Source organism: Topomyia yanbarensis, chromosome 2 (genome assembly GCF_030247195.1).
Source record: "Topomyia yanbarensis strain Yona2022 chromosome 2, ASM3024719v1, whole genome shotgun sequence".
Classification (NCBI taxonomy): domain Eukaryota; kingdom Metazoa; phylum Arthropoda; class Insecta; order Diptera; family Culicidae; genus Topomyia; species Topomyia yanbarensis.
The window spans coordinates 433,475,315-433,498,092 of record NC_080671.1 but is presented as its reverse complement, the minus strand read 5'-3'; the positions used below and the strand labels follow the sequence as shown (position 1 = coordinate 433,498,092).

General features: G+C 39.2%; 1 protein-coding gene across 6 annotated transcripts in view; it reads left to right on the top strand.

Moving 5' to 3' along the window:
* The window catches only part of LOC131685507 (dystrobrevin beta), a 109,421-nt gene that overhangs the window by 32,896 nt on the left and 53,747 nt on the right, over positions 1-22,778 (top strand). The window lies entirely within an intron of this gene.

Below are 22,778 nucleotides of genomic sequence, written 5' to 3'. Positions count from 1 at the left end.
CACTGTTGAAACTGGTCTAACTCTTGCATGTCAAAGTTAAATCAGTATTTTATTATCCGTCGTAAACTGAAACCGCCACCGGAAACATTGAAATCTGAAAGTTATATTGTTATAACATTATTTTTTCACCTTCATGTCAGGACTAGATGAAAATTTAATATCCTTCACACATAAAAATGTCCCTAAAATATGCATCATTTTTTATTGTCTGTATTATTTTTATCAGCTATTTCTATCTCTGTGTTGTTATTTTATATTAAATTTCTGGTATCAAATACTAGTCTGATTTATCGACTTTGCTATAGGGGAAATGTGGGTAAGACGGACAGTGGAAGTAAGTCGGACACATGGTTATTTAGGCGAAATATAACTCAAATGATACCATATCATTATGCATAAACTTAAATCATGAAATACTTAGTAGGCCTTGAATACTGTCAAATGTGTAAAATTTCAGCAAACATTCAAAATCAGTAATGTCCGTTAATGCGATTGAGGCAAAATACGGAATTCTCAGAACCTGGAAAAGGCAAACGACTTTGCGTAAGCCCCGCACTTTGGCTGTGTGCAATCGTGAATGCTGGACGTATGCAGGAAATCCGGATGTATGAAGAATGGCGTCTCATGATCGAGCATCTCAGAAATCTGCAGAACATTTGGTGATGATTCAGAACACCCGTACTATCCGGTCCCAGTTACGACGATTTTTCACATTGTTTGTATTCCCTTCCCTAGGTTGATGAGTTTGGCGGTATTGCAAACATCGTCAAGCATATCGTGCGAACTGGCGCATATAATAAAATAGTGGGTAATTCGTCCGATGTTCAATTTGTGCATTCTATTCGATTCGTTCGAAAAAACGGATTGGATAAATCAAAGTACAATTAATTTACCACAACACGTGAATTATTCATTCCGGCCAGCATATAATGATAGAATTCTAACAGAATGCAAGTATCGTTATAAGTAAATAAACAGCATTTAGTGGCATTTAGACGAGTTTAAGTAGTTTGATTACATGTTACATGGGATCTTTTCTTATACTTCATAAATCTGTTTTTGTTGTACTTCTGTTAGTTTGCATTTTCACTACTTATGTATACCAAAAATAATATCGATCCGTTTATACACTTCTAATTAATCTCTTTGCGTCTTTTTAGTTTATTCGGCATGTTATATTTCCTTTTATTACCACACTCTTCGAAAAAATTAAAATTACATTTGGCGTAAACAACGAAGCGACGTATTTTTCTGTGCAATAATAGGATTTTATATGCTATTACATGTAAAATTAAATATTGTGACTCTTTTAATGTAAAACTTTGACTGAATGACCTAGGAAATGGCGAACAACTAACATTTTTACATGTAATTAAATGTAAATTTATTTGAATTGGGACGCTCCTTTTATGTGCATCCGGCAAGACATAAAGTTACAAGATTTTTTTTGCTGTGCATATCTTAAGTTAGATTCATTCTAACACTCACTAGCACAATTTATTGTCTATTCTCTCATATACACTCACGATCAGTCCCATTCCAAACAATACTCGTGGCCTTCGCGATAACACAAACCTGGTCACAAACGCGAACATGTAATTTTAATCGTCCACACATACTTGCACCCGTGATATCGCCAACTATAAAACATCCCGGTAATTAAGTGAACGTTTAGCACTAATAAACATACAAACGCGGTCTCAAGCGGGAACCTATAAACGCCCGTGTTCGCGCCATAATTCATCGGTCACGTCCGCAAATCTCTTCCTTCGGTCTTTGCATCCTGGGTTCATGCCTTCAGTTAGATCAATAAAAAAATGACACTCGTATTCACTAGACAACACGTTCTATGGTTATATGACCGGGAACTCTAGTGATATGGAAGAACTCACTCTCTTCTAACATCTTCAAGATCAAGATTTCGCAAACACATAACTCCCCGATAATTTAGTGAACGCTATAGTACTTATTATCCGAACCGTACAATGAATGTCACATTCAGAATCATAGCAAATTTAAACTTTGTGACAGCTTAGAACTTCACTAAGTCAAGCTTTTGGGTTAATAACATTGTTGATATAGTAAGGGGGTAGTGAGGAGGGGATCCTGAATTTTTTTACTACGTAACAGGCCGACGTTAGTACTCGAGTACCCACATAACTGAAATGCCAATAACTAAGGTAATTTCTAACCGATTTTGTTACTTTTGGGTGTTTTGCTGGCGACGACGCTGCTCCCTATCTATCGCAAGTCTGACGGTCGTCGCTCTTCCGGGAACTTTATAGCTAGTTGGCGGGGTCAGAAGCGGTTGATGACGGATGATGATCGGTGTGACGGGATCCTGCAGCTTCAAACCTGCACAAAAGAACACGCATCCAACAACAAGTTGGTATTAGAGCACGCACTGCACTGTCCACTATTTGCGCGTTACCTTAATTCGGGAATACTGACTCTCTAAAACTACTGCGTCGATATGCGGGAGCCACTTAACTTGTACGAGATACAACTGGGAAGGGAAACTAATTTATGGCAAAACTGATATAGAGAATCTCACGATTCAACTTTACCTACGAAACCACACCGAGGCGCAAAAAACTAAACCACTCCTGCTTCTTCCGCGATCCAGAACTAAGTGAAAGATCAGACTGTTGGAGTACTCAGATTAAAACATGAGTCATATCTTCGCGACCGGAACTACGCAATCGTTCACGAAATTACACATGTTTCCGTGAAGCCTTTTTGTATACGGCTTCAATTTCTTTTGAATATCCCCAGACCTCGATCTTCTACCTGCCGAATGGCTTTCAAAACCCAGAGATAAATCGTTTCCCCTCCATTATAGCTTTTTCTGTGGTTATAGGTCGCAGAAAGTGTTTTCTGAAAAGTGGGGCGACGCCTGCGTCGCGACTACCCGCCAAAAGTAATTCGGCTCCAACCACGACTGGATCCGGCGGGTGCTCCACCACTCATCTGACAGTTACAGAAGCTTTTACCTATGCTGAGCGGACCAGTAATTCGAGGGGCCGCTCAATATTCACATTCATGGCGTAGTACTGTATGATTCTGATGGGGAGCACTTCCGAGACCCTAGCCCTACAGCTCCAGAAGCACAGCTCTCGGTAAAAAACACACGACAAACACATTAACATACAAACGCTTGAACCTTTCGCGACCACACACATACACCCACGCCAACGATCTTGACACTGAATTTTAGATCGGATTCATGATAAGTGACCAATTAGAGACCATCTCAAAAATTATACGACGTGTAAAGATAAATAACTGATATGACATGCAACTTCTTATTTACTTTTTCTTGCTGCAGAACAAACGTGGATGATTTCTGCACAAAAAGCTCACATTTTTGTTTCAAAATAACTCAAAACTATTCCAATCGGCAGTGTAGTTCTTGAGATACCGCCATTAGAAGTTCGAATGTACAAACAAATGAATTGAACAGAAATCCTCAACATCACTTGCTTCAACGACATGTTAAAAATTTGTTTTTCATCAAATTATCGTAAAATTTTGACTGACTGAGTAACTGAGAGAAAAATAAAATAAATATTTACCTAAGAATTACTACTAAGAATTACAGGACATTGATTTTCGGGGTTTTGTCACTCGTCGTGCCACTGTGTAGCGTATCCCCCCGCATGTTGACGATGATTAAATCGATGTACCATTACATGATCTAGCATCCAGTATTTGTGTCTGTTAGACGTTTCATTTCAAAATCTAGAGCAGTTGGGTCGGTCATGTTAGGAAGTTGGAGACACAATTGTTGCCAATAAATGCAAGATACAAGTAAGATTACCCGGCAATGAATACAAAACAGCAGTTGTGATTACGATATGCACGTGAAAGATAGTGCGACATAATATAGACTTATAGCATCCAAACTGCCATAGAAGACGTAGCAAATGATCGCAGTTGTAATTTTTTTATCTTCTTTTTGAAAATATATAAAAGATACACAGCCCAGTCAAGCTTATGCCCAGAGCTATGTTAAATATTTAATTCAAATGTATAAATAATTTAACTTGGAAAATCGTTAAAATCACAAATATTCAAGTAGAAAATTTAGTTTAAACCAATTTGAAGCGTACAGTGCCTAACTTTTTTAAAGTCAGAGGCCACCTTATGCAACCAAGTCGTTCTCACAGTGATCATACCAAAGTTGGACAAAACCTTCAAAGTGTCCCAAATTCAATGAAAACTTCACATCGGGGTAATTTTGTGGCGTTGAATTCATATTTGATGTAAATGATTTAGTTTTTCTTTTATCTCAGAATTTTGGCACTTAGGGTTGTTCGGAAATTTAACATTTACGAATATAAAGTGCATTATATCTGAAAATTGATTTTCAAAAAATTTGGTGCAGTAAATTTTTAGCACATTTTTTTAATTGTTGATAATGCTGAGAGACATTTATAAATTATATTACGGATCCTGGATAATCAAACACTACCCTGCGTATTCTTCAGACATATCATGAAAAATCACCTTTTTCATACCTCGGGCCAAAAAAACATTGTTACAAGCACGCACGTAGCTAGAAGGAGGGCTAGGGGGCTAAAGCCCCCCCCCCGAAATGGTTTGAAAATAACTTTCAAAAACATTATTATCTGCGACTTTAGCTTGTAGCTCGTTTGGTTTGAGATAAAGTTAGAAGATTGCTGTTTCCAACAACCAAAATCAATGGTCACGAAATTCAGTGTGGTTTATGCTTCGTATGTCCCAGCCGATGTGAAGCGAACGACAAATAAAATTACTTTTATATTGTGTTCCTTGTCTGAAGAACAAAGGAAACTTCTACTATACTATGCCCTAGTAATCTGTCGAGATGAGTGAGTCGCAGAAGCAAGAAGTGGTGCACCGGCCAAATACTGTAATTAGTGGTGATTCGCATAAGACCGAGTATTTGTAATGAGGAACATTTTCTGGAGGTGAAAATGGAGGCTATACTTACGGTAGCCACCTTTATTGAGTTTTATCACCTCAGGTATTCTGCGCTCATAGCGTTCAACAAATTGGATCAGGCGAAATCATTGATTTTTAAATTTTAATGGTTGTGGGTGACAATGCTGTAATTAAGATCTTCATATAAATGGACGGTGAGAGAATCAATGTTCGGTTACAAGATCGGATACCGCTTACTCGCAGATACACATCACATATGGGAGAAATACAGTACAAAAATAATGCGATAGTACAATTACACATAGTATTCTTTGCACATATCAAAGGTAAACTAGTACGTTCCAGTTCTGTGAAAAAACGTCACATTACGATTTATTTACCGCTGAACACAAACATTTACCAAATATGTAGCACATGTTCAGGTAATATTGAGAACGGTCAATATCTCAAAATCTACAGCCAGCACAATAATTGAGAAAATTCGCAATCATAAAAACAACAAGCAAGCATGTTTGCGAACATAATTGTACCCAATTTGAATTACTGTATTAGGTCTGTGCACTCTGTATAAATACTAGACATCACATTCAAGCGTACTAGGCAAAAAAATATTTCAATTTGCTGAGAACGATATAGCTGAGGCGATAGTTTTTGCTTTCGCGTCATTTTAACGCATCATCATTTTCATTGGCACTTAATTTCACTTTCATGCGAGAAATTCGTTCGTTCATGCAAGTTCGCAACACTGTTGCGACTAAAATGTTGTGACTGGTTAAATCTATTAGTTCAATAATAAGTTTTGGACTAAATTGAGAGATGATCAGAAACCACGGAGAGCTAATCTAAAAAGCCTCAAGAGCACCTCTTCTATCTTTTCCATGCACTCAGAACGAGTGCTTTCGGAATTTTGCTCTGATCCTCTCAATACGGATTGAATAAAACGGCATTTTCGAAAACATATTACGTCTTCGTTATCCGCACAACATTCCACGTTAGGTGGAACAATGTTGATTGAAATTGTTTCCTAAATTTTGGTAAAACAAACCTGTAATCAAAAAGCATTACAGCTTTCTTCAAGAAGTCATGCATCTCTTCCAATCTTGATGATGATTATAAAAAAAAACTCGAGCTAATTAAAAACGAACCAATTACTGAGCAGATTGTTTGAATTGACTTAGAAAGTGTAACTGCAAGCATCTTCGCATTGCGATAACTGCCGCTAACAAAAAAAATTGCAAAAGATTCACAGAAATCGGATAAATTACAATAATTTAAAAACATAGAAATCTGAAAGAAAGTCTCTTCGGCACAGGAGAAGCAAGTTCTTCGATTTGGAAGCAAGTGTGATGCTAAAATTATTTAGCTCACCCATATTTATAGTTTCGAGTAATTCTAGTGGTGTCAGAAATGTTACATTCAGTGCTTCGAAACTTCAAAATCAGTTAACTATTTCTGCTTATCGAAACTGACATTCAGATTCAACGCCTCGGTCAGTTATTATTAACTTTCCAACTGACTGAAATTTCATGCAGAATCGAATGTTTGAGCGCAGAGGAAATATAGATTCCTTCACCAACCAAAGCATTCATTTGTTATTATGTGGACAGTTCGAGCATTAGTGAGCTGCGTAATCTATGCCTAGTGCATGTTCGCTCAATAATCCCTCTCAGAGCTAGCATAGAAACAAAATTCAGTTTGCTTCGGAAACCGAACATATGCGAACCCAAATGCGCTATGGCGGGAGAATGAATGACGAGGGAAACGAACCAAACATTTCCTTCATCGCAGCGGGCAAGAATTAAATTTCGGTTCTCTTTCAAGTTCACGCAGGGATGTTAATTTTTTTAAGCTCTGGTTACACTTAACAAAATTTACGTAAATTGTAAGATAACAGTAATCAGGGGATTTCCTTTCGATTACTGAACAGTCCTATGGTAAATAAAATTCCGGCTAGTTCAGTAAATTAATTCATTGAAATATCTCTTTTGCATTGTCCAAAAATCCATGAATTCCGAAATAAAACCTGTAAGCTTCAGTGTGCTCAAATATAATATTTGCTTAATCTAGGTAAATACAGCTATAGTTCTTATTTATGCTTTGTAGAGAAATCCGTAGTATTTTTTGTACACCCTTTACATGTCAACAAACAAAATTACTGGTCTGTCTTTTGCCATAGTTTCAAGGATCTAGTAGAAGAATTGCCTAGAAAAATAAGCCTGTCTAATGATATAAGAAGTATCAATTTCATAAAAGAATAGGATCTGTGAAAAATCTGAATACTTAAATAGATAAATAATGAGTTGTTCTCACTTATCTGAAAATAGTCTTTAATGTATCATTATTTAAATTGAAAGTTTTATACATTTGAGTTGAATAGGAGTTGAACCGTTTCTGCACTTCTGCGCATCTACAAATCGCCTGCCTAATCAGAAGATTTAGAGCGAATTTCAACATTCTCTTGTATTTGTATTTAAATAATTGAGTCTTTATGAACTATGCTAAAAAGAAATGACCTAAAGTGGCATGCGCGGAACTAATGACGAAGTCGAAGATGTCGTTGTAATCGTTGAAGCGACGGGTCATTTCTAATATCAGCGTTGTTTGGCAGCGTAGTTAGTGTTGTGCATTTCAGAGTGCAGCAGTGTTCGAGGACAAAGGACACGGGTTGGTGCGTAGAGGTTAACTTGTGATAGAAGATCGGGAACATCATATTCAGCCATAAGAAGCTTAGACACGAAGGTAGTTTACGACGCGGGTCTACGATCTTCTAAAGTGTGTAGTCCTAATCGTCCTAATCGATCGTTCCAAGGCATGTTGGCTTCAAGTTGTATGATGGGGGCACCCACTCCAGACCACGTTTGCAAATTCCAACTGTGAAAATGGTAGCTTATAAATTAATAATAAAAAACCAAAAGCAAGAATTCGTCGATGTACTATACCATTTCTTGTATCAGACAACATATTGTCTATTACCTTAGTTTTGGAACTGCTTTCACTAAGAAATTTTCAAAATTACATTCAGTTTCAAGTGACTATCTCAAGTCACCAGAAACACATTTAGCCCCACAAGTATTAAGCCCCTCCCGAAACAAAATCCTGGCTATGGGCCTGGTTACAAGCGATCTTTCCGAACTGTTTCAAAAAATGCACAGCCACCTTGAACATTATAATTTATGCACGATTTATTATTTGTTATTCATGTCTGAGCGAGAAAAAAAGGCTTGTATCGACTAAATCGAATGGCAAGTATAAGTTCAGCGAATAACCTTTCAAATGAAACCAGTTCGACCATAATGGGAATCTTAATTAAAAAGAAATATTCATTTGAAAAACATAAACTAGAATACGGTTTTTTTAGAATTCATCATCTATTTTGAGAAGACTCTATTCAACGATTGTTTACAAACAGAGAAAAATGTTAAATCATGAAAAACCCAAAATAAAACTTTGAGGTTTTGTCCAGCTAGGTGACACTGTGCGACTTTTTGACACAAGCTTGTATTAAAAAAAATCTTTCGTTTCGAAATGCGAAATGTCATGTGTTTCTACTTTATTTCGTCAGTAGCATAACAGGCCTACCTGGATGATAACTAGACACTAAATCCAACAAATCCAAAGACATATGTAAACGCGTAATCAACTGCTGTCTCGAGAATTGCAAAGTTCTGGTTTGTTGATCAGAGAACAGTGCGCTCACGACCGTATTTTAACTGTACTGTCCGGCATACTGGTAGCCCTTTAAAATTGCATAAATATCGTTTAATATTCCACACGACCATGCAAACAAATGGTGACATAACCCCACTTCAAACATAAACCTGTTATCTACCTTCCCCAATCAGAAGCTTTTCCCCTCAGCCGGTTTCGATGCACAATTCCGATGCAGGGACCTCGTTCTGGGACAGGGAACAGCCATATTCCTATTTACTAAAACGACACATTAAACCGGCGATCAAAGGAACCACGTTTTACGGTACATTGAAAATAATTTGCTCCACTGGTCACTACTCCGATGGAAATGTGGTAGCGACAAGCGTGCAAGCTCTGAAAAAAATGAACCAGAATTTCGTTCCTCAGTCTGCACCTATCGCGAATGAAAGCGCATAAGGGTGGGCGGGGAGTCAAAAGCTCGTTATAGTGGAAAAGATTTTAAAAACTCCCGCGTTACTACTGATGTACGGCAGCACAGCCGGGTATGGGGTATTAGCAAACAGCTTTGAAAGGATTATAAAACGAAGCTATAGTGAAATCGTGGTTTACTGCGAGCTAGCAAAAGTAAATAGAAGCCTTCAATTAAAAAAAATAGTATGGTTATCTAGCCGGGGTGGTGCAGTTATTTCTAATAACAGCAAAGCATAAGCTTTAGTACTACGTTCCGATGCAGAACATGACCTTCTATTTCGAGAGACATCGCAGCCGATTCGTAGAGCACAGGACATTTACTTGACAAGTACAGCGATCCTCCTGGATAATAGTGATTTCGTTTTTGGATTCGAGTCGCTTTCCGATCGAGGTTCGTGTGCTGTGATGTGTTTGTATTTCTATTTCAAACGAGTGGTGTGATAAAATTGATAAAAATAATCATAATATTGATTTTAAAATTGACACATTTCCGGCAAAGCGACAAATATTTATCAGTTCGTATTATGTTCATAAAGTCTATTCATAAACACTTCTTATACTGAATTAATATACGATGGGATTGGACAAGCCAAAGTAAACACATCTTCAAGTGTCTTCGAGAACCACTGTGCAAGATCGCGATAAGCATCTAATTTTTACTGTTTTGTTTTGTTATTCCTCGCCGTTTATAGAAAAGACGGCGGTGGAAGTTTTATTGCAGATTTCGCCAGTATTTTGGGGTCGAAATTTTTGCTTCCACACCACAACCGCGATAAAGTTTTTCCCCCACACAACAAGGCGTTTGAAACGGAACCAACAACAATGTCGGAGCAAATAGCAAAACCGCGTATGGCACATTCCATGAAGAGGTGATCAAGTGGCACTCGTTTCTCACCATAGCAAACCACGACCGTCGACCGGGTTGTGGCGGTGGTGGTGGTGGCATGTGGGAGGTAACACTGTCTATTTGTAATTCAATCCTTCCCAACTGTGATTTGTTTGCAGTCGGCAGTCAGAGTGGTACTTTTATTCGTGTTATTATTATCTCGCATAATTTATTCACACCACACCGGCAGCGGGAACAGCAGCAGCAGCAGCAGCAGCCGCGACAGCACCTTTTCAGGGAGCGTGTTTTCGCGCGCTTGTTTGATGCCAGCCGAGCTAGATGATGTGTCTACAATTTCGAAGGGTTGCGCGGTAGGTGACAGGGAGATGATGTTGATTAAAAAGGCTATTTTGCAGCTTGCGAGCACTACCGCACCGGAGGGCAATATCATGTATTTGACTGGCTCGCTGTCTCTTTGTCTCTGTATCTCTCTCTCTAGCCATCTATTGCCCCTTGCTAAAGTAACCGATGCGAATAGTTAATTAATTAAACACATGACTGCCAATTCAGCTCTCTACGAGTTAGATCATCAACTGTGGTGGATCGGGATTTCCTCGAGGTTGTAAAGGATTGGTGTCAGTTTCAAAACGGCAAACGCAGAAGCTAGAAAAAACAGCATGCTGAAGGATGAAGGAGTATTGGTTACAGGTTGTTCAGATAAGTTTTTAGAGACGGCAGAGCTTTATTGGATCGAAAAATTACTTCAATAATTATCGATGTTGACCTAAATATCAGTGTGTGTAGTTTGTCAATTGACACGTAATTCCTATTCTCGTTAAAATAATAAATACTAACTGGGGGTCACCTTGTTCACTTGCTTCCACAGTGTCATCTTGATACAGGATCGTTTTAAGCTGGTGACGTCCTTCTTTTCAACCTACCATTGCCGTTAAGATCACCCTAATGTCACCTATTTCAAGAGACGCCTCAATTGACACAGATTATTTGCTCCGAAGACATAAAAGCTCTAGAACTATTACAAATATTGTTGTCATCCTAAAATCTGGATTCGGACCACTGTGCATTGGAGCCGAATCACAGTAGGCTGACACAAATTTTAGAATTCAACAGAACCAATCTAGAGCCACTCGCAATATGATCTCGAACCGAACTACGCTAAATGCTGATGAAAGAAAGGGTGTTATATTCAATAAATAGTAAATTTCAACTTAACGCATTTTGTTAACCACTCCATCCTTAATTTGTTTGTGGACAACAACGTTTAAGGCAAATAAATGTGACTTTTGCCTTTCATTTAAGTATTACCAGTTACAAGGATCAGTTATAGAACTGAAGTTATTGTAATTAGTCAGATTGAATTCCGATGGAACAGTGCCAGTTTACGTTGACTACGGAAAATGAATTTTTCATATACCTTTGCTATGTTGCAATCTTTTTGAAAACTGATAAAACTTATCAGTTTAGACTGTGTTTGGCTACGTCTTCCACGCAATTGGACTATTGTAAATATTCTAGAAGAATTGTATTGAGCATTGGAAGGTATAAATTGAGCAGCTTCTAGCACCGCGAGGGAAGCACGTTTCTTTATGAAAAAAGCCTTTTGTGTTTCTTGTTCACACCGTTTTCAAGGAAAAATAGTTTTGAAACCCTAGATGCACCAGAAAAAAGTTGGACATTAAAGGGTTAATTTCGAACTAAAAAACCTGCATATTTCGCATTTTACAGAAGTATGTGTGTAGTGCGGGTGTCCCATATTAGGCATAATGGACAATTGGCATAATAGACGTTAGGCATAAATTATCATATTGAAATATCACTTAAAAGGTTACATACCATTTTGCGAGAAAAATTTGAAGAAAGTTTGAATTTATGTAAAGCAATAAAGCAATGTTTTTATTACTTCAAAGCTATAGTATTTTGATAGTACAATTTCCAGTGAAAAAAAAACAAGAATTAGATAAGAAAAATATATTGATAATTGGCGGAGTTACGGCTTTTTCCCCGAAACCTTTTTTGACGTAGGACTACGTCTTTGTTTTCGATATGGTGATGCACTTTGCAAATTCTACAAAAATCGCATGTAACGAAAAGTGGTCCAATTTTAAACGAATATAATTCAGCCATTTCACGATAAATTTTCAAATTTTTTGCACAAATCGACCCGAAATACTTCTAAGAGTAGATTCCAATAGACTCAAAGATTTTTGATATCATGGCATTAAAAATTTAAATAATATACAACCTTGTCAAAATATCGCGCAATCACAATCAGAAGATAGCGCTTCCCAAGCCCGGTACGACAGATTTGTGTACCTAGCGCGCTACGCTTCTATTAATGACATCCATCAACTATCTAAAGAACGGATTTGGCCGGACAAGCTCAGTTGCCTGTTGAACGGTAGCGGAGCAGATCACTGCACTGTGTGTTTTCACAGCCAGTGTAGCTGAGTTAGAAGTCCGTTACACTGCTTGTGGAGGTACGCTATCCAGTGCTATGCTTTCTTTTGTGTTGTGCTTGTTTCCAGCACACTTTTATGTACAATCTCGAACACAGTTATTCCTACACCAAATCGCTTGTACATTCGAGCTCCATTTGCAAACACGGTTAACATAGTGTCGTGGTACTAGTTGTGTCTTTCGCTCTACCCATCATCATCAGCGTTGACTCATTTTGCTTTGTTCGCTTGGGTTCAATGTTTGAGGCGAATGTATTTAGAGATATCTAATTTGTTGGCAGGGTTACTATATTCACAGATTTTTTAATATCAAAGATTTTTTTTCACAATTTTCGATCACAGATTCTTTTTCACAGATTTTTGGCATTTTGATGAAAATTTGATAGATTTGTAGAAATATTGTGATTTTTCACACATTTTTCGGAAATTTATCACAGATTTTTTTCCTGTTTCAGTTATCACAGATGGTAAAATGATATTTTTGACCGAAATACAGATTTCAATATGGCATCCCTGTTTGTTAATGGATGCATGCGTAACCTGCATGATAGCAATCTGTGCTTTCATTGCGCAAAGACGAAAACTTTATTTGCAACAAATTAACCACACCCTCACCTCCCCCCCTCCCTCACCCAAAAAAATAATTGGATTGAAGTTAAAAATTTATTGATGCTGACTGATTTTATTCAATATTACAATGATAATTATCTGATCAGTACATTGATAACCTATTGTTTGAAACAACCTTTGAAAAATTGTGGGAATGCGATCCTCATCTCTAACTGATCTATTGGTCTTGACCTCACAGTTGTCTAATAACATCAATATCAAATACTTGCCTAAAAATATTCCAATAGGGTCTCATTCCAGAGTTCTGAAATCAATCATAATCATCATCAAAATTTCCTATCATATTGAGTTCAATTTTAAGGGGGTGTACTGTAATATGGATTAGGATCTTTTTTTAATAGGAAGCGAAACTGGAATTGCTTTGAAAGAACTTCTCGCCGAAAAATTGCATAACTTCCGACATTTGCTGAAAATGTTTTTATTTTGGGAATGCGTTGAGTTGAGACGAAAACGTTATAGAATTAATAACGAGAAAACAGCCTTCCAAAAGTAGAGGAATTTATGAAATATGGCAGTATTGTCCGCAAATATGCCACGGTGAATATGAAGTCCCCCGAAGAAAGACTTCAGGTGTAAAGATTTAAAGAATTTCACATAAACATGTGAAAACAACATAACTTGCATCGTATAACATTCCACTTACACAAACTCGAAGAGCAGGTGTTTCAGTTCAGAAAGTTCTTTCGTAAATTTGGAGGGTCAAAGTAATGTCACAATGCAGTCGAATGTTACCTCATTTATAGGTAATAACATGAATTTCATGAAGCAGATTTTCAATTTGCGCTGGGCTCTGGCCAAGGCATGAATAAACTATCCGGAATAGACCCAGCTTCCAACTCCCTGAATAACAGCATTGATTGAACTCGGTCGGTATTTGAGCTTCTTTTGAATCGAAGATTATCCTCTAAGCATTCTAAACATTTTGAAAGAACTGACGCATAAAGGGCGAACACGAAATTATTGCGACACCGAAAATGTCATGCCAATTTTATGTTTAAAATCAAACCAAAATTTTAGGGTAGTTTTATACATATATTTACTTCAAAAATCAAAAAAAAGTTAATCGATGGAGCATTGAGTGTAAAATTGAACGCATTTTCGCTTGATGCCCTCCATCAAAGCCTTTACAGTGTCATCCGGTACCAGTTTCTCGGTTTTTTCCATTTTCTTAACATGTCCTTCTCGTCTTTGACTGCCTTCTTGCTCTTCCGAAGTTCCCGCTTCATCATTGCCCAGTATTGCTCCACCGGGCGCAGCTCCGGACAGTTTGGCGGATTCATGTCCTTTGGAACAAAATGGACAGAATTGGCCTCATACCACTCCAGGACACTTTTGGAATAGTGGCATGATGCCAAATCTGGCCAAAATAGCGGCGCTTCTCGAGGCACTCAGATTTGTAGATTCTCGAGGCACTCAGATTTGTAGATCTCGCCATTTACTGTGCCCTTTGTCACGAAAGGCTCACTCCTCAGTCCGCAAGAGCAGATGGCCTGCCAAATGAGATATTTGGAGTCGAACTTCGACATTTTCTTCTTCTTAAATTTGTCGTCCACATAGAGTCCAAATTAAGGGGTTGGAGTTTTTCACCGGCAAGAGCAAGTGCCGGTGAAAAACTCCAACCCCTTAATTTGCTTAAAATCGGCTTTTATATACGTTTCGTCGTCCATCACACAGCAGCCATATTTTGTCAGCATCTTCTCGTAGAGCTTCCGTGCCCGAGTTTTAGCCGTCGATTGTTGCCGCTCATCGCGGTTTGGGAAGTTCTGTACCTTGTATGTATGTAGTCCACTCCAGCTGGACGTAGCTCTGCGACATGCCGATCTTTTTAGCCAAATCACGGCATGAGACGTTGGGATTTGCTTTAATCATCCGCTTCACCTTTCCCTCCGTCTTTTTGTTCTCCGGTCCCGGTTTTCTTCCAGTTCTTTTGCCGTGGTCCAACGTCAACCGCTCCTGGAACCGCTTCAACACTCTGGAGACGGTTGAATGGTGATTGTTCAACATTTTTCCCAACTGCCGGTGCGACAGGTCAGGAAATTCCAGGTGTTTGGAAAGAATTTATTCTCTCGACTCGCGTTGGTTCACCTCTATTTTCGTTGAATCGAAAAACACGACTTCGAGTTTGACAGCATGTAAACAATACCAGGGGCGGCGAAACACTTTACGCCCGAGTGGGTAGAAAGCATAGCGTGAGGGGTCCATTGGTAAGGATTTTTTTCCCTTTTCGCAATGCACACGCTTACATTACATTCACATTAAATCACGTTCGTTTATGCAAATGGAATTAAGGTACATCAATGTTTTCAAATGTGTAGTGCGAGATACATGCGTTGCACATCTAAATTTTTTGAAATGGTTCAAAATTTCGAGTGGGTAATTACCCACTCGGTTATTTTCGAGTGGGTAGTACTACCCATACTACCCACGCTTTCCGGCCCTGAACAATACACATAAATGAGAAAGTATGCAAAATTTGGTTGATTTTTACCCAATGGTAAAAAAGTTATGCCCTGTTGAATGTGTCGCAATAATTTCGTGTTCGCCCTTTAAACGCTTATGCACACGAACACGTTTACTTACAAACGTTCGAGCCCTCCGCGATGATACATTAAGACGAACATGCAATCGCGGTCATACACGACAAAAAATACTCCTCTGGACATTCGAAAACCACCGTACGGAACTACAGCACAGAGTAATACATGTTGACAAAATATGCTTTTTATGTTATATTCGAATATATGCTTAATGTGTCCGTCTACCCTCACTTCCCCTATGTTTGTAGCATTTTGCCTACTGTTTGACTTTAACATTTGCACTTCAGTTATGAAAATGGCATCGAAGCAAGAGGAGTAACGGGTCTGGCCTATAAACACTCATAGTAATAGACTCGCGGATGTAAAAACCGCAAAACTGGCAACTAGAAAAACAAGCATGTTAAACTGGCATCACCCAAAAATGTGCAAGCTCGAACGTGTTCGACCGTATTCGATCATCTGTTTTTATCAAAATAATTTTTCAAGTGGTTCAATATATGAATCAAAAGAGAAGTTATATGTTTGATACTGAGCAACAAGAAATTGAGAAAAGAAAGAAAAAAATCCAATTTCACACAAAGTTGATGAAAAAGAGCATAAGTAAAATGCTTTTTGTATAGTTATATTGAGCACAATAAATATCTTTCTAAATAACATTGTGAAATACTAATACGAATACGAAAAGTGAAGCCTACTGTGAATAACAAAATATATTTTTTTAAATAAAATCGCAATACTTGTTCTGCTTGTTTGCATTGAATGACGTCATGCTCGTTTGGCTCCGGATTTTGACAGTTCGTTTGGCTCGATAAAAGTACCTTTGCTGGTCTATTACTATGAGTGTCTATAGTCTGGCCGGTATCGCTATTGATAAATAAACAACCTGATGATTATCAAGAGTGGCACATTGCAGGGTGATTTATTAGTCCTAGGAAATATCATCTTTTGATTATCTATGCAATTTCAGCTAGTCCCGATTGCAACCAAAGGTGGTCGCACAAGCTCGAGTTTAAAATGGGCCATTTCTATTTGATTCCACAATCATCATAATATAATCGTTTACATCGTGTTTACGTTTTTTGCTCTGGAGAAAGTTCCATTTTATCTTTGTTTTACTTACCGTTTTTCGGCGAAAAAATTTCCAGTCGCTTGACGGACATTCTGTTTTGTATCGTGTACTGCTCACCAGTGAAATCCTTGTGAAAACTTTGAAATTCTTGTGAAAACTTTGTGAGTCTATGGTGATATTGTGAAACTGCAACCTGCGTGTAATTCCCCACAAAAAAATTACGTGCTCACTTCGCCATCTGCCCGCGAGTAGTGGAAAGTGTTCCCCACACTTCAACTTTGCGCTCAGCGAGACGAAATCTCGGGTGGGTTTTCAAAAGGTCGTAAGCGACAAAAGGCTGGTTGAAATCAGCCATGAGTCATAGTTGCAAGTCATGCGACTCTCCCGTTAATGGGATTGAGAAAATTGCATGTCACGGCCATTGCGGATCGTTTTTCCACCGCACCTGCATTCCCGGTATGCAGCGATCCGCACTAGACCTGTTGTCTAGTTTCAATAGTAATCCGTACTGGCTCTGTCACGATTGCGCTCGTTGTTTCAACGAGTGGGTGCAGCAATCCGTTTCCGCTGCTCTCATTGTGGACACAAAAAAATTATGTGAGGCTGTAGATAATTTAAACACGGTCGTTTCAAATCTCTCTAGCCGTACTGAAAATCATTTTCCGGACAATTATGGTACTGTAACTCAAAGGGGGCTGTTTGTCAAGCGACTTCCGGAGGATCCGCCCACTCCGAAACGACGTCGCGAGAATAATGCTTAAATTCGCGCCTAGAGCCATTCAGCGGGAAATCAGAGCAGTTGCGGATGAGCGGGAGCAGTTTTGGGTCTATTTGAGCTGTCTTGACCCGAGCCATACAGTGGAGGAAATCATTGCCATGACCCAAGAATGCCTTGGAATAAGCGATGCACCCAAAACCATTTTGTTGGTCAAGAAGGACACCGATGTCACGAAACTCAACCTCGTTTCTTTCCGAGTTGAGCTTCCGAGCGAACTAAAGGACACTGCACTCTAAGCGTCTACTTGGCCGACTGGAGTACTTGTTCGGAAATTTAATTTCGACCAGCCAAAGCAGGATAGATTTCGCTAATGGGATACCGGGATGCACCGCAGCTTGTATTATGGAAGCCCTCGATCCCCCCGCCACAGTCCAGCTACTGCAGCCAACGATCACCAGTCGTCCCGGTCCTGTGTGCGGGAGTGGAGAAAAGGTCTTCCAAACTTACCTCTGCGGCAAGTAGCCATCCTTTCTGAATAATTTAAGCGCTGAAATGTTCCCCGATTCCAGTTCTCCGTTAATTGTCCCGTATCAGCACCAGATGCCGTTCGTCTTGCCTGCGAACCGCAGCTGTTTACGAGAGACACCTAGTCCAGCTGCATTGCATACATCCCACGTAATGTCGTCTCTTCGGTCACCGGGACGCACACTTGCCGCCAGCCGTGAGGAAGCCCTTAGTCCCCCATCACAGTCGAGCCCTTCCTGCCAACGACCAGCAGCCGTCCCGGTCATGTGGTGGAATTGGGACAAGGGGTCTTCCGCAAACCTACTACAGGCAAGTACAATGCATCTGTGAGCTCTTCCTTGCCTCAAAGCTCTTCGATTTCCAGCATTGGTCAACGACGGGCTAAACTGCTGCTAAACTACCAAAATGTTGATGGCATTAATTGAATCGTCGAGCAATACCGTCTTGCAGTCTCCGATAAGAGTTTTGACATCATTGTCTTCGTCAAAACATGGTTGATCGATGACACGCTTTCCAGTCAGGTGTTCGGTACAGAATACGAGGTGTTTCGCTGTGACCGGAGCCTTAGCAACCGCCGAAAATCCCCCGGAGGCGGCGTATTAGTAGCGGTTAAAACCAGCTTGAAGGCAAGAATCGTCGAGAACACTTCTTAGGTTTGTCTAGAGCAGGTTTGGACGACTATCGAGCTTGGCGGCGACCGTAAATTGTACTTGTGTGCGTTGTATGTTCCACCCGACCGCGCTCGTGATACCGAATACGTTGAAGCACACTGCAGCTCAGTTTTTACTATCCTCGAAGATGCTAATGCTGTTGATGAGATCATGGTACTAGGAGATTTTAATCTTCCTAGCATTGCATGGAAATCTTCCCGTAATGGATTTCTTTATCCGGATTCGGACCATTCCGTTCTCCACTCATGTGCAGTGAGGCTACTTGACAGCTATAGCTCAGCCACGTTACTACAAATCAATCTTATTGCCAATGAGAATAGCCGCCATCTCGATCTTTGTTTTGTCAGCGATCAGGTTTCCGCCATATCAATAGTGACGGCTCCCTCTCCCCTAGTAAAACCAGCGGCACATCATCATCCACTGATCGCCACGATTGATAGCTCTGTGGTGCATGACTTCGATATATTACCGCTTTCTGTCTCCTACAATTTTCGTAAAGCTGATCATCGCAGTATAGCAGACCTTCTTTCCACCATCGATTGGGAAAATATTCTGGACCCCGAAGATGTCGAAACCGCAGTTCAAACCTTTTCAAACGTTCTGGTGTACGCTATTGACAGGCACGTTCCAAAGAAAGCTCACCATCGACAACCCGGCCCTCCATGGCAAACGAGTACACTGCAAAGGCTGAAGTCTAGCTGCCCTGCGAAGGTTTACCAAGTATCGCACAATATCACTCAGAGACTATTACGTCAGTCTCAACCATGCATACAAACGAGCCAGTCAACACTGTTTCTATCGATATCAGCAAAATATTCAGCGTTACCTTAAGTCGCACCCTAAACGTTTCTGGAAATATGTGAACGAGCAGCGCAAGAAATCAGGACTGCCGTCGTCTATGACTTTCAATGGTAACACAGCTACTACATCTCGAGACATATGTGAACTTTTCTTGGAAAAATTCGCGAATGTATTTACAGATGAGGCACTAACTATTGAACAAATCGAACTCGCTGCTAGCAGAGCTCCACTTGTGGGTCACACTCTGGGTGCTATCGATTTTAATGCAACGATGATTACCAGAGCTTCCTCTCGACTTAAGTCATCTTTCAATCCGGGACCCGACGGGCTCCCCTCCGCGATACATCGAAGTTTTGGTTGCTCCGCTTATTCAGATCTTTGGAGAGGTATTTTTCCATCTTGCCGGAAATCAGCGAACATGTTCCCAGTTCAGAAAAAGGCAATAAGCGAGACGTCAATAATTACCGTAGGATAACTTCATTGAGTGCTGTCTCGAAGTTGCTCGAGCTGGTGATTATGGAACCTCTTCAGGCTCACTGTAAGCAGTACCTAAGTGACGATCAACATGGATTCACGTCAGGGCGGTCAACTGCATCCTACCTGTTACGCTTAACATCCTACATAACAGAGAGTATGGAACGTCGCGCTCAAACTGCCGTCGTTTACACCGACTTATCTGCCGCTTTTGATAAGCTAAACCACGATATCACAATCAGAGTTACCATATTCACAGATTTTTCTGTAATGTCACATATTTTTTTCACAATTTTTGATCACAGATTCTTTTTCACAGATGACAGATTTCTGGCATTTTGATAAAAATTTCACAGATTTTTGGAAATATTGTGATTTTTCACAGATTTTTTGGAAATTTATCACAGATTTTCGCAGATTTTTTTCCTGTTGTAGTCATCACAGATGGTAAAAAGATTTTATTGGCCGAAACACAGATTTCGATGTGGCATCCCTGATCACAATAGCAAAAATGAAGATATTTGGAATAAATGGTAGCGTTTTGCAGTGGTTTCGATCTTACCTCACAGACCGAGAGATAGCGGTTGTCATAGGAGATTGAATATAGGGCCCTATATTCACTTCTACGTCAGGAATACCTCAAGGAAGCCATTTGGGACCGTTGATGTTTCGGATACACTTCAATGATCTACATCTAATTCTGAAGACTCCCCGATTGTCCTTCGCGGATGATCTCAAGATTTTTCGCATTATTCGTACAATTGAAGATTGCAGATTTCTCCAACAGCAGTTTCAAGCCTTTGCCGACTGGTGTACCATGAACCGCATGTTTGTAAACCTCGAAGAAGTGCTCGGTAATATCATTTTCACGGAAAAAAGATTCGATCTATTTTAAGTACCGTCTTCTAGAAACGGAAATCGAACGCGCCAGTCACGTGAAGGACCCGGGAGTGATTCTGGATTCTCAACTTACGTTCAAACAACATGTCTCTTATGCAATCGGTAAAGCGTCTCGAGCGCTAGGATGCTTCTTCAGGATAGCCAAAAATTTGCCTGATGTTTATTGTCTTAAATCGCTGTACTGCGCTTTATCCCGATCAATCCTAGAATATTGCCCTGAAGTGTGGAGCCCAAACTACAATAACGGCGTTGAGAGAATTGAAAGCGTACAGCGTCGCTTTTTACGTTTCGCGCTCCGTAGATTACCCTGGAGAGATCCTGTCCGATTACCTAGCTATGAAAACCGGTGTCAGCTGATTCAACTGGAACCCCTTTACGTTCGAAGGAATACAGCAAGAGCTTTGTTCATCGCCGACACTTTGCAAGGTCATATAGATGCCCCAGCTATATTGGAACAAATTAATATAAACATCGCACCACGAACATTACGCAACAACATTATGCTTCGATTACCGTTCAGACGCACTAATTATAGTATGCATGGAGCCATCACTGGTCTACAAAGGATTTTCAACCAGGTTGCTTCAGCTTTCGATTTCAACGTGTCTAGACAAACTCTGCGTCAGCGATTTTCTAGACTTTTTAATCAATCTTTTAACCACATTTGACTTTTTTTTATCGTTTTACATTTCTTATAAAAGAAATGTATAGAATTCGCTCAAACTTTCAAGATTTTTTCCGAGGCCCGGAGGGCCGAGTCTTATATACCAATCGACTCAGCTCGACGATTTGGGACAATGTCTGTGTGTGTGTGTGTCTGTGTGTGTGTGTATGTAACGGACAAATTCTCATTCGTGTTTCTCAGCAATGGCTGAACCGATCTTATCCAAACCAATTTTAAATGAAAGAACTAAAAAACAGTATGAACGCTATTAATTTGTTTTTGATTATGATGTTTAGTTTTCAAGATATGAATGTTTGAATGCGTAAAAATGGCGTTTTTTGCAGTTTTTTTAAATTATCTGCCGAAATTGACAATACAGATTAACAATTTATATGTTTTTAAACAGCTTTAACGAATACCTTTCGAACAAGCTATAGTTTGTTGAAGTCGGACTATTATCAAAAGAGATATTTATAATTAAATGCGGACGAAAGATTTTTATCATTTCCCATTGCCAGAAATATGACCAAAAACATGTAATCTATTATTAACGCCAAAACGGCTTATTTTAGGTAAATAGTATCTTCGGAGAATTTAATGAAGATAATATGCCCTTTCTTTTGGTATTGTGCTTTTGCTGATTAATCCCCCTATGAGTGAGATATTTTCACAAATTTTCTTGGAAGTGATTATATCGAAATGACGTCTTCAGCAAATTTGTAGCTCTTACTTTTGCGAATAACTTTACTGAAGACTTTAAATATCTATTTTGAATACTTTAAAAGTTATGGATTGTCGTTTGTGGATTACCTTTTGTCGCCTATTTATTGTTCAATATAGTAATAATCCATTGAAATAAGCCAAACATTATTACGATAAAACGAATTTTGTATTTCATTTTTCTATCTACAACCGCTAGAAATAATCACCGAACACTTCCAAGTTGTCTGGAAGGAACTTGATAACTTATCAGTGCAAAAATGTTCATTTGTGCGAACCTTATTACTGCAATTTTTCTAACTTATGACCATCGGATCGATCTGAAACATATCGGAAAATGAAAAGCGAAATAAATAACTACAAGCAACGGCGTAACCAAGAGAAGGTTTTGGGGTTTAACACCATACAACCCCCCTCCCCCCTCCACCACACCCAAAAAAAATATTGGATTGAAGTTGAAAATTTATTGATGCAGACTGATTTAATTCAATTTTACAATAACAATTATCTGATCCGTAGATTGATAACCTGTTGTTGTAAACATCATGAGGACTTTTGATAAATTGTCGGAATGGGGTCCAGATATGTAACTGATCTATAGGTCTTGAATTCACAGTTGTCTAATAGCATCAATATCAAATTCCTGCCTGAAAACATTGCAATAGAAAATTCCAGAGTTCTGTAATCAATCATAATCCTCAGATTTATTTTCAAATTA